This window comes from Malaclemys terrapin, chromosome 15, assembly GCF_027887155.1.
Source record: "Malaclemys terrapin pileata isolate rMalTer1 chromosome 15, rMalTer1.hap1, whole genome shotgun sequence".
NCBI classification, from domain to species: domain Eukaryota; kingdom Metazoa; phylum Chordata; order Testudines; family Emydidae; genus Malaclemys; species Malaclemys terrapin.
Window position 1 is genome coordinate 8,573,941 of NC_071519.1, and position 16,168 is coordinate 8,590,108.

Consider the following 16,168-nt stretch of genomic DNA (forward strand, 5'->3'; position numbering starts at 1 on the left):
GAGTGGTACATTTATACAAATAGGATGATCACACTCAGTAGATTATAAACTTTGTAATGATACCTAACAAGAGACCTATTGCATGAAGCATATTCCAGTTACATTATATTCACTTATCATATTTTTTTTAAAACCATATAGACTGCACAACGTCACAACCTGTGCAGACAACATACCACGGCAAACATGGAGCCCGCTCAGCTCAGCTCAGCTCACCGTTACCATATGTCCTCTGGGTGCCGGCAGACGTGGGACTGCATTGCTACACAGCAGCAGCTAATTTCCTTTTGGCAGTAGACAGTGCAGTGTGACTGGTAGCTGTCATCAGCTACCTGGGTGCTGGCAGACATGGGGCTGTATTGCTACACAGCAGCAGCAGCTCCTTGCCTTTTGGCAGTGGATGGTGTATTATGATTGATATCCGTCATCATCGTATTCCTCAGTGAGTTCAATCAGAGGCACCTGGGCAAACATGTTTTGTCTCCTGGCCTATTTAACCATCTTGACGATGATGGCTAGCAGTCGTAGTACAGCATCTTCTGCCAAGCACCCAGAAGATGCCGGTAGCCAACAGTCATGCTGCACCGTCTGTTGCCAGCTTAAGATGTAAAAAATAGATGGACCAGATTTGTTCTGTATTCATTTGCTTCCCCTCCCTCCATGAAATCAACGGCCTGCTAAACCCAGGGTTTTGAGTTCAATCTTTGGGGGGGGCCATTCTGTGTGACAGTTGTTTGTGTTTCTCCCTGATGCACAGCCACCTTTGTTGATTTTAATTCCCTGTACCTGTAAGCCATGTCGTCACTCACCCCGCCCTCCCTCCATCAGACAGTAGTTTCACGCCTTTTTTCAGCCCAGACGCCATAGCACTGGGATCATGGAGTCCGCTCAGATCACCGCGGCAATTATGAGCACTATGAACACCATGCGCATTGTTCTGGATTATATGTAGAGCCAGAACATGCCAAAGCAAAACCAGGCAAGGAGGCGATTGCAGCGATTGCATCGCGGCGATGAGAGTGATGAGGAAATTGACATGGACATAGACCTCTCACAAAGTACAGGCCCCAGCAATGTGCAAATCATGGTGTTACTGGGGGAGGTTCATGACGTGGAACACTGATTCTGGGCCCAGCACAGACTGGTGGGACAGCATCGTGTTGTAGGTGTGGAATGATTCCCAGTGGCTGTGAAACTTTCACATGCGTAAGGGCACTTTCATGGAACTTTGTGACTTGCTGTTCCCTGCCCTGAAACGCCAGAATACCAGGATGAGAGCAGCCCTAACAGTTGAGAAGCGAGTGGTGATAGCCCTGTGGAAGCTTGCAACGCCAGACAGCTATCGGTTAGTCAGGAATCAATTTGGAGTGGGCAAATCTACTGTGGGGGCTGCTGTGATCCAAGTAGCTAACGCAATCAAAGACCTGCTGATATCAAGGGTAGTGACTCTGGGAAACGTGCAGGTCATAGTGGATGGCTCTGCTGCAGTGGGATTCCCAAACTGTGGTGGGACGATAGGGAACCCATATTCCTATCTTGTCACCGGAGCACCAAGCCACGGAGTACATAAACTGCAAGGGGTACTTTTCAATGCTGCTGCAAGCCCTGGTGGATCGCAAGGGACGTTTCACTAACATCAACGTGGGATGGGCGGGAAAGGTACATGATGCTCGCGCCTTCAGGAACTCTGGTCTGTTTCAAAAGCTGGAGGAAGTGACTTTCTTCCCGGACCAGAAAATAACCGTTGGGGATGTTGAAATGCCTATCGTTATCCTTGGGGACCCAGCCTACCCCTTAATGTCATGGCTCATGAAGCCATACACAGGCAGCCTGGTCAGGAGTCAGGACCTGTTCAACTATAGACTGAGCAAGTGCCGAATGGTGGTGGAATGTGCATTTGGACATTAAAAAGTGCTCTGGTGCAGTTTACTGACTCAGATAGACCTCAGCGAAGCCAATATTCCAATTGTTATTGCTGCTTGCTGTGCGCTCCACAATATCTGTGAGAGTAAAGGGGAGACATTTATGGCGGGGTGGGAGATTGAGGCAAATTACCTGGCTGCTGATTACGCACAGCCAGACACCAACGCGGTTAGAAGAGTACAGCAGGGCGCGGTGCACATCAGAGAAGCTTGGAAGATGAGTTTTGTGACTGGCCAGGCTATGGTGTGAAACTTCTGTTTGTTTCTCCTTGATGAACCCTCTCACCGCCCCCCGCCCCCCGGTTCACTCTACTTCCCTCTAAGCTGTCCAGAGCGGTCACAATGAAGCACTGTGGGATAGCTCCCAGAGGCCAATAACGTCGAATTCAATCCACACTACCCCAAATCCGACCTGCAAAGGCCAATTTTAGTGCTAATCCCCTCGTCGGAGGTGGAGCAAAGAAACCGGTTTAAAGGGCCCTTTAAGTAAAAAAAAAGGGCTTCGTCATGTGGACATGTGCAGGCTTAATTCAGTTTAACACTGCTAAATTCGACCTAAACTCGTAGTGTAGACCAGGCCTTAGTTAGCTTTCCTGGTGTAGCTGTCAGTGCAGGAATATCCCATTCTAAGGGCCTGAGTTCGGCCATCAGGAAAGGCAGCAGCTTTGCTCCCTCCTTCTAAACAGAGCTCCAAGGGAGTGGTTCTCAGCCAGGGGTCCGGAGCTCCCTGGGGGGCAGTGAGCAGGTTTCAGGGGTGGTGCGCCAAAATAAACCAGAAAGCGGGGGTGGCATTAGACTTGCTGGGGCTCAGGGCAGAAATCTGAAAACTGAGCCCTGCTGCCTGGGACTGAAGCCAAAGCAACTTAACTTCATGGGGGCCCCTGTGCTGTGGGGCCGTGTGCAATTGCTCTGCTGGCTACCCCCTAACGACAGTCCTGGCTTTTAATCAACTGGACATGCAGAAAAACAGTTGTTTTGGCACGATTGTGCTGTGGAAGTTTATATCATGTTGGGTGGGGGTAGGGTGACCAGAAGTCCCGATATTATCGGGACAGTCCCGATTTTAGGGGACTTGCCCGCGTCCCAACCTTACATTGGTCGGGAGGTCTGGTCACGCTATATGAGGGGGACTGTGGCAAGCTGGCACTGCCAGTGCCACTCACCTTTCCTTCCTGGGCACTGGGGCAGCGCACAGCTGAACTCCCGGTGTGACAGCGCAGCCCTGCCCCTGCCCCGGGCACACAGAGAGGCAGTGAGGAGGTCTCACTCCGCTGCATGCTGCAGTGGGGCGGGGCTTGTAGACTCCGACAGCAGGCAGCGGGCGCCAGGCAGAGAGCTCCCCCATCCCCCTCCCCTCGACCCGACTCTAGAAAGGGGCCAGAGGCACTGGGAGGGACCTGCCTGCTGGATGCCTCCTGGGATCCGCTCCAGGTAAGCACTGCTGGGCTCACCTGGCCCCCTGGCAGGTCCCTCTGGGGGGGCTCCCCTCAGACCCACTGCCCTCAGCCCCCACCTTGACGCTGTTCCCTCAGTCTCCCCCGCAGTCCCCCCTGTTCCTCCCACCCTCAATCCACTGCCCTCAGCCCCCCGACCCTGTTCCCTCTGCCTCCCCCACAGTCCCTCCCTTCCCCCGATCATCTGACCCGACTCACTGCCCTCAGCCCCCACCCTGACCCTGTTCCCTCAGCCTCCCCTGCAGTGTCCCCTCTGTGTCCCCCACCCTCAATCCACTGCTCTGAGTCCCTGCCCCTGTTCCAACAGCCTCCCCCACAGTCCCTCCCCTCCCCCCCCCCGATCATCTCACCCTGCATGTGGAAATCTGTCCTGGATTCCAGGATGTCGTTAGCCCCTGGGGCAAAAGATCAGCAGAGGTTTCCAAAGGGAAGTTTGCAGCCTTTTCTCAGACCCAAACATTTTCACTTAAAAAAATAAATAAATAAATTCCCAAACCCATCCTGACACCCATCTGCTCTCTCCAGATTTGCTGTTATCCCTGTTGAGGCCAAAGTGGTTTGAAAAATTAAAAATCCTTGACACCACTGTGTTGCTTCCCCCTGTGTTGCTCGTTAATCTGATGGACCTGCCGATAATGAATAAAAATGAATGCCCTGGGAGCAATGTGTCAGGCAGACAGTTTGTAAAGTAGGAGTGTGAATGCTGAAGCCCTCACAAAATGCAGAGGTTTTTCTTAACCTGAGAACTGAAAAAGAGTCAGATACCCTGCATGGGTTTCAAAGAGACAAGAGCCTAGCGACTGACCAGAGCAGCATCAGGTTTGAAGTGATGAGGAGGGTCTGTGTCATGAAGTCTGCATTTCCACTGAGGACTCTTCCATCACCAGGGTAGCGCTGGCACAGGTCTGCCACCCGGCACAGCAATGCTGAGAGGTGCCAGTGTAGATTCGACCCACTGCCCTCAGACCCCAACCTGACCCTGTTCCCTCAGCCTCCCCCGCAGTCCCCCCTGGACCTCCCACCCCGAACCCACTGCCCTCAGTCCCTGCCCTACCCCAAATCTCTTCTTCAGCCTCTCCTGTCATCCCACCCCCATCGCTCCCCCTGCTATCCCACCCCCTCAACTTCCTCCCATTCCAGTCCTGCTCCCCTCTGTCTCATCTCCTCCAGACCCTGTTCCTCTCCCCAACCCCCCCGACCCTCCCCAACCCAGCCCCATTTTCTACCCCGCCCTGCCCCACTCTACACAGCTCTCTACCCTGTCCCATTCATGCTCCCCTCAGCCCCTACTCTACTCTTCCCATCCCAGTCCTGTCCCATCCCCCTCAGCCCCCCTGACTCCCCCCAGTCCCAGTCCTGTCCCCCTCAGTTCTTCCACCCTGCTTCCCCTGGTCCATCCCCACACACCCACCGACTTCCTCAACGTCCTTCCCCCCAATCTCACTGCCTGGACCCACTCCCGTCCCACTCAGTTCATGCAGGAAAAAGAAGCAATGGGCTTAAATTGTAGCAAGGGAGATTTAGGTTAGACATTAGGGAAAACTTCCTAACTGTAAAAGTAATTAAGCACTGGACAAATTATCTAGAGAGGTTATGGAATAGCAGTCATTGGAGTTTTTTAAGAGGTTAGACAAACACCTGTCGAGGATTATCTAGTGTTGTTATTACTCAGTCCTGCCTCAGTGCAGGGGTTTGACTAGATGACCTGTTCATGCCCCTTCCAATCCTACATTTCTGTGATTCACACTGAATAGCCTTGTGCTACTGTCTAGTAGTAGTGGCACACAGTTCTCTGACATGCAGGTTTATAAAATTGTAGTTAATATACAGTTTGGAGCATAGCAGTTTTAAAGCTCTGCATGTTCAGCCCAACTGAGCTGAAAATTGTGATCTATAATATTCAAAACTATTAAGATGTGGGCTGAAATAAAATCAGCATGAATTGCTCAACAATATCAATGGAATCAGCATTGCGCTGCTATATATTGTAAAACATTACAGTGAAATCTTGCAAGTATTACATAGCACGCCACCTTGCCCAAGTGGTAACTAAGCATAACATCTTCCTGTTCCAACATTCTTAACTTGTATCCCATAGCTCCTAGAAGTTGGTTTTTTTCAAACACTGAATGCTGCTAAGTTATGAGTTTTAACAGTTTTTTTTTCTTTTAAACCACAGCATTGAATGTTATTCTAAAATTGTTTTCCAAATATTCTTAAACTCCCAGTTTATCCCCCGCTGATGTTCATTGTGAAAAGTATTGCAGGTCTAATAATAATATTTGGCACTTTTGTAATTCACTGTCCAACCTGTGTTTTGTGCCCTCCTCTGGTGGATTTTTAGAGGATAACTGTATAGCTACCAGCTAAGGGAGTTATATCTTGAACTCAAGTAGTAGAAGCTCAAGCTTTTAAGTAGGGTTACCATATCTCATAAATAAAAAAAGAGGACCCTCCACGGGCTCTGGCCCCGCCCATTTCCCCACCCCTAGCCCCGCCCCAACCCCGCCCCTTCCCCACCCTAACTCCGCCCCCTCGTCCCTTCCACTCCCAGCCAGGGGGAAAGGGTTGCCCCAGTGCTACTGGCTTCAGGGTTTGCCGGGCAGCCCCCAGACCCTGCGCCCCCAGCCGGCGCTTCCCCAGCGCAGCTGGAGCCCGGGAGGGGAAGCGCCCAGCCAGGGGCGCAGGGTCTGGAGGCTGCCTAGCAAACCGTGAAGCCGGTAGCGCTTGGGCTTTGTGCAGCCCCTATGCCTCCGGACCCTGCGCCCCCAGCCGGGCACTTCCCCTCCCGGGCTCCGGTGGCGCAGGGTCCGGAGGCATGGGGGCTGCCCGAAGCCGGTAGCTCTCGGGCAGCCCGGCTCTTAAACAGAGCTGAAGAGGAGCAGAGCCTCCAGCCGCGGCGGCTCTGCGTAACTTACACTGTGTCAGTTACACAGAGCCGAAGAGGAGCAGAGCCACTGCGGCTGGAGGCTCTGCTCCTCTTTGGCTCTGTGTAACTGACACTGTGTCAGTTACACAGAGCCGAAGAGGAGCAGAGCCGCTGCAGCTGGAGGCTCTGCTCCTCTTTGGCTCTGTTTAAGAGCCGGGCTCCCCAAGCGCTACTGGCTTCGGGCAGCCCCCCTGCCTCCAGACCCTGCGCCCCCAGCCAGGCACTTCCCCTCCCGGGCTCTGGCGGCGCAGGGTCTGGAGGCACGGGGCTGCCCGAAGCCGGTAGCACTCGGGCAGCCCTGCTCTTAAACAGAGCCGAAGAGTCGGGGAGGAGCAGAGCCGCCATTTTCCCGGACGTGTTCGGCTTTTTGGCAATTGCCCCCGGACGGGGGTTTGACTGCCGAAAAATCGGACATGTCCGGGAAAAAGAGGACGTATGGTAACCCTATTTTAAGTCTGGATGGCTCGGGTTCAATCTTTGGTGACTAGCTATGATGGAGGTTGCTACACTTATAATCCCTTTAATCAGAGGTTCTGAATATGCTTTGTTGTAGGCAGAGCTAGCCTATAGTTAAGCAACCGAAAATTTAGAATGGGAAGTGTTGAAATGTTGGGAAGCCTTTTAATTTTGCCAGTCTGGAATGAACATCCCATCTGAGGGATGGGGGCGGGGAGAGAGGAGAGAGAGACAGGACCAGGAAACTGGGACAAGGAATCCAGAGTGGTAGTGGGGGGGAAGTTGAAATCAGATGAGGAGCTGGGGCAAGTTAGACAGCAATAGGATAGACATAGACTGGAGGGGACGGGGAAGAAGGGTTTTTGACTACTAGAGACCACTCCATTCGGGAGCTTGGAATAGACCCAGGATTCCTGAGTTTCCCAGTTCCTCTTCTGTCAGCAGATATCTGTGAAACCCAGTGGCAAAAAAAGTGTCTCATCCCCCTATACAGCTGATCTATCACATATAGGATGACAACTTACTGCCTCTGCCATCACTTTAGCTCAAGTGGCAGAAGTCTGTGCAGTGGATCTAAAGATTCATTAGCAGGGTTGGAGCCATACGAGTTTCACGATGATTCTACATGCCAGAATTTCTGGGGCAGTTCAGTTTTGATTTTAAAAAAAAAACCTGGGGAAATGCATACAGAAATCGGGTGACCAGATGCCGAAATAGGGGAATCTCAACAGGAGTAGAGAGGTTATTTTATCTCTGTATTTGGCACTGGTGCAACCACCGCTGGAATACTGGGTCCAGTTCTGGGGTGCACAATTTAAGAAGGATATTGATAAATTGGAGAGTGATCAGAGAAGAGTCACAAGACTGATTAAAGGATTATAAAACATGCCTTATAGTGATCGACTCAAGGACCTCAATCTATATTTCCTCTAGGAATTATTTTGGGAAAGTTCTATGTCTGTGCTATACAGGCAGTGAGACCAGGTGATCACCAGATCCCTTCTGGCTTTATAATCTCAGAACTAGGCACATCAATTCACATGCAAAATTCTCATTGACTTCAATAGGTGTCCTTGCCCTGTGGCTTGTGGTGCGGGCTGCAGCAGGGGCCATACAACCCCTCTTGCAGCTTCCTAGGGCCCCCTCTCATGGCTCTGTGCACCTGTGTCTGTCATTGTCATCCTCTCCCCTCCCCCGCCCCGCTCACCCAATGTGTCCTGATATTTCACTCTTGCGATCTGGTCATCCTAGGTGGGGGCCACAGAAAGAACAATGTTGGGAACTCCTGCTCCAGGGAATCCCGGAGAATAAAGACTCAATCCGACTCAGTGCTGCCAACTCTCATGATTTTGCCTTGAGTCTCATGAGAGTTTTTGTTTTCTTTAAAGTCACAGCTCTTGGAGTCAAGTGGAGATGTGATGATTTCAGCCTTCACTCTTAAAGAAACCGTACCTTTCTAGCCCTTGTTGCTGTGGAGAAAAATTCAAAATGTGACCCCAGTGCACCTTAAAGGCTCATCAAGCAGAAGGCAAATAAAAAGATCCCCAAACCTATTAAAATTACATAATCTCCTGATTTTAAAGCCAATCTCATGATTTTTGGTGAGCCTGACTCACGGTTTTTGAATGTATGGGGTTGGCTGTACTGCAGACCGAGAGCTGGGCACCGTCCTTCACATCCAATGCACCCGGACTTTCCTAAAGTGTTAACTCTTTCTTCTGCTTCATGACACTTTAATGCAGCTGGGAATCCCCATTCCTAGACGAGCTTTTCCACAGACAGTGAATTCCTCATAGGGCTGAGTCCCCCCAGGCAGTTCCAGGGGCTCCAATCTCCCACCCCAAAACAGTTGGGGCAGTAACCGCACATCACCCCTTTGTGACTCCCAGGGACCCTGCAGGGACAGCAGCTCCATGCTGGGCTTAGGGCCCCCAAAAGCACCTGGGGGGAGGGGCAGTAAACCCCCATGTCAGGGGGCTCCTGCTGCCTGGCGGTGACTATATCCTCACAGAGCCTCCCCCTCACACTGATATTCCCATGGACCCTCCCCTTTAGAGCCCCTCCCCTCACAGAGACACTCCATAGCCCTCCCCCTCACAGCCCCTCCCGTCACACTGACACCCCCATGGACCCTCCCCTTCACAGCCCTTCCCCCTCACACTGACACCCCTATAGACCCTCCACCTCACAGCTCCTCACCTCACACTGACACCCACATGGACCCTCCACCTCACAGCCCCTCCCCTCACACATAGAGGGACTTGCTTGCTGGAACCTAACATAACAAACCCAGGGGTGAGATTTTATGGATGTGGAATTCTCCCAACCACATATTAAACTTCCCAACCTCCCCCAGTGCAACGACTCCCCAAGGTAGTCGAGTCCATATGTGGTTCACTCTTTTCATCACACCAGACGGCTCCCTTTGACCAACTACCTTTTGAGGCCAACAAGAAACCTTCCAGTTTGGGCTCATTCATGCACCACATTTACCAGTTGTCCTGGGCTCATTGCCCATGACCTGCATGTCTTTTGGCTGTCAGGTGTGAGACCCTTCCACTCCCTGCCTTGCCTACAATCCTGTTTCTCAAGATCGAGCCCAAGACCAGAAACTTGCTGCAGCTTATGCAGCCCTATAGAGAATTCAGAGACACAAAGAGAAGATCCATAGGTGACCTTGACAAACCCCATAAGAATGGCCAGACTGGGTCAGACCAAAGGTCCATCTAGCCCAGTATCCTGTCCTCTGACAGTGGCCAATGCCAGGTGCCCCAGAGGGAACTAACAAAACAGGCTTCCTGAGAGCATCTGCCCCCTTCCACCACAAAAGCCAGCAGGCAGGTAAAAGAGAGGGGGGGGAAGTCCCAGGAACCCTTCCTCTTTTTTCCACAGCCACTGCCCATCAGCAGGATTTCTCATCCATCTCCATCCTGTGCCTCGGTGAGACTAAAACTCCTCACCTAGACAGTCGGCCCATCCGCCGCACCCTGATCCCCCATGCTTAAACCTCCCTGCCAAAGTCCTGCACCTGGCTCCATAGAATTAAGTCTCACATCTCACTGGGAACTCAACTTCTTGTGCCCAGAGTGTCTCTGCCCCCTCAGCAGATGACCCAAGAAATGCAGTGTCCGCCTTTGCTAAAGAAGTGCTTGGAGAGACTTTTCTCATGTGACCGCATGGCTTAGCAGATAAGGCGTCTCATTTTGGATCCGGTGATTGAGGGTTCAATTCCCTTTGCTGTTGTGCTTGTGCAGTTTTCCCTCCATGCTGAAAGTCCTGCTCTCTTCCTGGCTGCTCAGGCCGATCCTCTGGCTTCAGCTAGAGCCCTGGGAAGGAGTTGGGGGTTGGGTGTCACAAAGGCTAGGGCATGAGCCCCAGGTCTTCCAATCTAGCCTTTGTCATTCCTGACTTTCCAAAGAAAATGGGTGGCTGCCCGGGCTAAAGTGTAGAGCAGTTTCCCTCTTCCAAATGTGCGCCTGTCCCTGTGCTTGATGGGGCTTGCTAAATAGGTGTTTCTGGGTGTTTCTCTGCTTCTCACCAGCTGGGGAAAAATCTCCTGCCCCACTACAAAAGTGAGCACCTTTTGTGGGAACGGTCAGAGGCCTCATGAGGGGGGCTGGCCCTGCTTTCCTGCAACATTCTGATGTTGGCCACAGAGCATCAGCAGCCGCCCTGCATGCTGGTCTGTGGGTGGCCTTCAGTGAGTGTTTGGCATGCCAGGGATCAGGCTGACCAGGTGCCTTTGTGGCTGTCAGCTGGCCACACATAGGCCTGGTCCTCCTCGCCCTTGATTACTCTGTTGCTTTTAAGCCTTCCCTTGGAGCTGTCAGCATGAGCTGCCTCTGCTCTAGGTGCCCAGAGGAGGAAAGGTGTGCTGGGATCCAGCCTGGGATTCTTCCCCCTCCTGCCTAGCCCTGACTATGAAGCCTGGCCCTGGCACTCCTGTCCATGTGAGCAAGAGGAAAAGTGTGGCAGCAAGCACAAGGGCCAAACTTGCAGGCATCATGTGAAGCAGCAAGAATCCCAAACATCAGGTCAAACCACAGGACGGCCAGCATCGATAGCCAGGGGGCAAGTTCTAGAGGCCCAAACCACTGCCACCATCCCGTCACGCCATCCCGACCAAAGACCTGGCTCCAGGGCGTGAGTCACCCAGCAGGAGGGAAAAGACTCGCTCTTTCACAACTGGAGCCAGGGAAGGTGAGCACTTCAAGCGTCAGGGCTTTGCTGCACACAAAGACAAGGTCCCACTGCTATTTGAATTCGGATTGCAGGATTCAGAGTCCTGAGTGCTGACCGTTACACCATGGAACCAGCTTGTGCTGTTTCCTCTGGACATCTGTGACCCTCACGGGGCTGGCTTGTGTAAGGGGATTGTTGGCCCCTTACTAAAACTTAGTGGGTTTTTTTTGGTGGGCTAGTTCCCAGTATCAAAAGAAAGGGGAAGAGTCAATGAGAAATCAGGACCCTGAGACTAACAGTCCCCAGGGGCAATGGGGAGAGGCCAAAGCTCCAGCTCACCCTGACAGACAGGCCAGGCAGTCTGATGAGGGAGTCACCAGGCCAGGGGGTCCCATTCTCCATGTGAGCTGGAACTACCTGGGCCAGAGTGGGGCCGAGCTAAGGAGAGAACAGGAGCTGAAGAAGAGCACCTGAGGCAGCGTGAGGACAGTGGCTCCATCACTGTCCAGGTCCCGCCCAGGCGTGTTACCCGCCCGGAAGCAGATTCCCAGGAGCTGTGAGACCTGCTGCTCCTGGAGCCTTTGGGCAGAGTCTCTGTCCTGCCTGCCCAGCGCTGGCCCCAGGGTCTCTCTGGCCCTTGGTGCCTGCAGCTCCGGGCCAGGGGCAGCAGAGCCTGGGACTGGGTACAGCTGGAGAAAGTTCCCACCTCAGATGGGCACAGAAAGTGCTTCAGTGAAAGTCTGTCCCTGGACCAGCTGCGCTGGGGCCACAGCAGCACCCCAGAGCTCAGCCCCGGCTCCCAGTTCACACTGGAGGCAGCAGCACCAGCAGTGTCTCGTACCTTACAGAGCCCTGCCTCCGGGATCTGCCCCACAGCTCTTTTCCTGCCTTCCTTCCTACCAGCCCCCGGCTCCCCACTGCTCCAGCCCCTTCCTGGCTCCTTCAAGCCCAACCCAGGCTGCAGCTGCCGAATGCACCAGGCCAGGGACTTTCTGAGGTGGGAACTAGCCCCATCTTTGCTCCTCCTCCTGCCTCTGTGTGTCCCAGAGCCACTGCAGAAACTGACCCACACCTAGGCCCTCGCTCCTATTAGCACTCGCAGGGGCCGATCCAGCTACAGGAGAGTGAGCGCCCCTGGGAGCAGGGAAGTGACCAAGTCTCCCTGCCAGAGGGTGGGGGGAGGGGGAAGAAATGGAAAGAGGAGAGAGGGACCAAAAGGGGATAAGGAGAAATAAGTGGGGAAAGCAGCACCCAGCCCTTTTCTACTGCATCACCCCTGAGTAGATGGCTCCTGAGCTCTGGGTAAATATCCCCCAGTTTCCAGGGTCTCCCACATCCCCCTGCCTCCAAGGGAATGCACATAGGTGTCTCCTTCCTGCCAGGCATGATTACAAGGAGCTGTAGGTGTCACCCTTATGCCATGATTGGAGAAAGACAGCAAACCTTGGGAATGTGCATTTGTATTTACAGTCCAGTGTGAGAATCCCTGCTCCAGGAGGGGTTTGTTCTCTACTCCTGCTGGATGGGCACAGAATGGGGCAGCAAAAGGCTTGTGTCAGTTTTTGTTGCTGCACATTCCTTAACTTAGAAGAGTATGAAATGAAGAAAATGGAGATTGAATTAAAGGGAAATATAGAAATAAAAGTTCCAGCCCCGGTTACTTATTGAAAGAAATGACTCAATATCCCAGTTACATGTTTTATTAACATGAACAAATAAAAGCCAAGAGCACCACATCACTAAGGCTAAATGATTATAGACATCACTCAGCTAAGGGTTAAACAATACAGTGATAAAGTTCAGGTCAAATCAGTAAATCAATGATTTAACATGGCTATTGCATTGGAATCAAGTCATCAATTTAATCAAACCATCAGATTAACACAGCAGAAAATCAACCCTTATAAATTCTAAAAGAGCAACCCAAGAAGGCAGGTGCATATTTAGTGATGCCAAAACCCCAATCAGAGATTTTTACCCAGGCAGTGCATCCCAGATTTACCCAGCTGAATATTTCAATACCAAAACCAAATTATTGCTTACATTTAGTCTACAATCTCAAAGCCAATTACAGTTTTCTCCTTAGATTTCACTATTGTGTAGCTAATACTTCTCCTGTCCTCTCACCCCAAAGCACATACAGACCTTAGAAAGACATTAGTAAAAGAAGTTCAAACAGCTCTCACTGAACAATACATATCTGAGACCTCAATTCCTTGCAATGCTTCCATAGGTGAGGAGCATGCGTTCAGTCATTTCATAGAGCAGAGTTTTAAGGCTATTAAGATTTGGGGAACTATTCTTCTGAGCATCGTCCCTTTTGTAGATTTCAGAGGTGTTCCCAGACACACACACACACTGAGCCACACTGTTACACACAATCTAATAGAAAGGCTGGGAGGTCTCCAAGTTAAGAAAAAGAAACAGACACAAAATAGAAAAAGGAACAAAATGTTCCTAAGATTATAAGGGGTTGGGTCTCTGCACCTCTCGGTCTTTGGATTCACCTGGAGTAGGAACTGTAGTCGCAGTTTAGGAACCAGGTAATGGCATAGATGGTCCAGCACTTTGGGCTAGCAGGCTTTTCAGGTACAGGGAGACTTGTGAAGGCTGCATAGACTGTCGCCTTTGTGTTTCATTCCCCAGAGGGGATCAGTCCTGAGATCCTGGCAGTCAGTCTCTCTGAGGCTACGTCCACACTGACAGAGCTATAGCACTGGGAGTTACAGTGCGGCTCAGAGAGCGCTGAAGGGAAACCGCTATTGTGTGTTCACACTGTCAGCTGCCTGTGCAATAGCATGTTCACACTAGTGGTACTTGGAGTGCTGCACTCTGGGCAGGTATCCCACTGAACATCACTTCCTTTTCTGCCACTAAGAGTTTTGGGAAGGTGGAGGGAGGTGTTTCCTAAGCCCAAAAGTGGCATTCCACTGTGGTCAGCACTCCGTGAATGCCATGTTATGCATTGCTTCACATCTCAGCAATCCCTGTGCTTCCATCTGCATTTGGCGCCATCATTCAATAATTTGTGTACTGCGCACTCTGCCTATTTGGTCTGTAGGAATGGGTCTGCACTTACTAAGACATCACGAGTGGCAGTGGAGATATTACTTAAACTACAAAGACAAGAGGAGTTCAACATTGATTTTGCCATGAGTAGTAGCTATGACATGGGATTGCTTGTGGCATTAATGGAGGTGCTGACCACAGTGGAACACCACTTTTGGGTTCAGGAAACAAGCACCGAGTGGTGGGATCACATCGTGATGCACATCTGGAATGATGAGCAGTGGCTGCAGAGCTTTCGGATGAGGAAAGCCACATTCATGGGACTGTGTTATGAGCTCGCCCCAGCCCTGCGGTGCAAGGACACGAGAATGAGAGCTGCCCTCTCATTGGAGAAGCACATGGCAATTGCACTGTGGAAGCTGGCTACTCCAGATTGCTACCAATCAGTCTCTAACCAGTTCAGAGTACGAAAGTCATCCATTGGACAAGTGTTGACAAATGTGCAGGGCCATTAATTGCACCCTGGTCTGAAAGACTGAGACTCTGGGAAACGTGTGTGACATTGTTCATGGCTTTGCACAAATGGGCTTCCTTAACTGCGGAGGGTGATAGATGGCATGTATATTCCAATTCTGGCACTTGACTACCTAGCCACCGAGTACATTAATCACAAACGGTATTTTTCTATGGTTCTCCAGGCACTTGATGACCGTGGGCATTTCACGGACATTAACACAGAGTGATCCAGAAATGGGCATGACACACGCATCTTTCAGAACACTGGCCTATTCAGGAAGCAGAAAGCAGGGACTTTCTTCCCGGACCAGAAGTTCACTGTAGGGGAAGTCAAAATGCCTATTGTGAAACTGGGAGACCCTGCTTACTCCTTAATTCCGTAGCTTATGAAGCCATACACGGGGCATCTTGACAGCAGCAAGGAGCAGTTCAACAACAGGCTGAGCAAGTGCAGAATGATTGAGTGTGCTTTTGGCAGTTTAAAGGCCCGCCGGCGCTGCCTATGTTTAAGGCTGGACCTGGCTGATGACAATATTACTATGCTTATAGCCGTGTGCTATACACCCCATAATATTTGTGAAAGGAAGGGTTAAAGCTTCACTCAGGGCTGGACAGCTGAGGCTCAGCACCTGGAAGCTGAATTTCAACAGCCAGAGACCTGGGCTATTAGAGGGGTGAAGCGTGGGTCAATAGGATCAGGGATGCCTTGAGGCAGCAATTTGAAGCTGAAAGCCACTAATATTTATTGCTATACATGGGACTGCAGTGCTTGTAATGCTAAGAGATGATTGTGATTGGTGCAGATGATGCATCACAAAGGTTTAAGAGAATTGCGTGTTTCTTTGCAAGGCTCTGTTTGCTTTCAATTAATGGAATGACGATTGCTTTCAAACCAAAACTATTCTTTTATTAAAAAGCAACCACCGGAGGAGAGAAAAAAAAGCACATCAGCACTGTGGGGGATGGGGGATGGTGGAAGGGAGGGTCCCATGAGGAGGTGGGGTCCAATGACGGTTAAAGAGTTGTGTATATCCGGGTATCATATGCAACCTTATCCTTTGGAGTACACAGCAGCGGGTACTGTACTTCAGCAGGAATAAACTACAGAGGGACAGGTGTTGAGTGCACTGGGTACTGAGCGTCCACAGGGTTGGACTGTGATGGGGCAGGAGTGGAATGCAGCGGCTTACAGACTGGAGCCAGGAGGTTGCTAAGAGTGTGTTGGCACTGTCTGGGGGAAAGAGTTTTGTGACAGCAGATGCCGGGGAGGGCGGTCATGGAGCTGCTTGGTTTGCAGTGCTAGTAGCGCCTGGAGCATGTCTGCTTGGCACTCCATAACATTTAAGAGCCGTTCCATGGCTTCATTCTGGTGCACCGTGTTCTCCTTTCGGTCTGTGTTTTTCAGCAACAGGGTGCATCATGACATCATGCAGAAAAGTTCTCTTTAGTTCTTCATGGCCGCTTTCTAATTCTGCACAGCTGTTCAGCCGGCAGTAACAAAGAGAGAGGCTGGGATCCCAAGGTCATATCTGTGAAGCCAAAATGCAACATTTTACAGAAGCAGACCACTGATGCAGTGATTTAAAACACAGCCACTATTCACATACCTATCACTAACTGGCTAAACCCAGGCAAGCACACATGAGCCACAAGACCCCCACAAAATGATAACAGCAGGGGCAGGGGAGTGTCCTGTACAC

At 51.3% G+C, this 16,168-nt stretch overlaps 1 protein-coding gene across 6 annotated transcripts in view; it reads right to left on the minus strand.

Moving 5' to 3' along the window:
• Positions 1-12,627: 12,627 nt before the first annotated feature.
• The window catches only part of LOC128823005 (zinc finger protein 436-like), a 28,869-nt gene continuing 25,328 nt past the window's right edge, over positions 12,628-16,168 (minus strand). For all 6 annotated transcript variants that reach the window (XM_054004998.1, XM_054004999.1, XM_054004997.1 and 3 more), the window contains one exon: positions 12,628-15,997. The gene's annotated coding sequence lies outside the window, so the exon portion shown is untranslated. The remainder of the gene's footprint in view (positions 15,998-16,168) is intronic.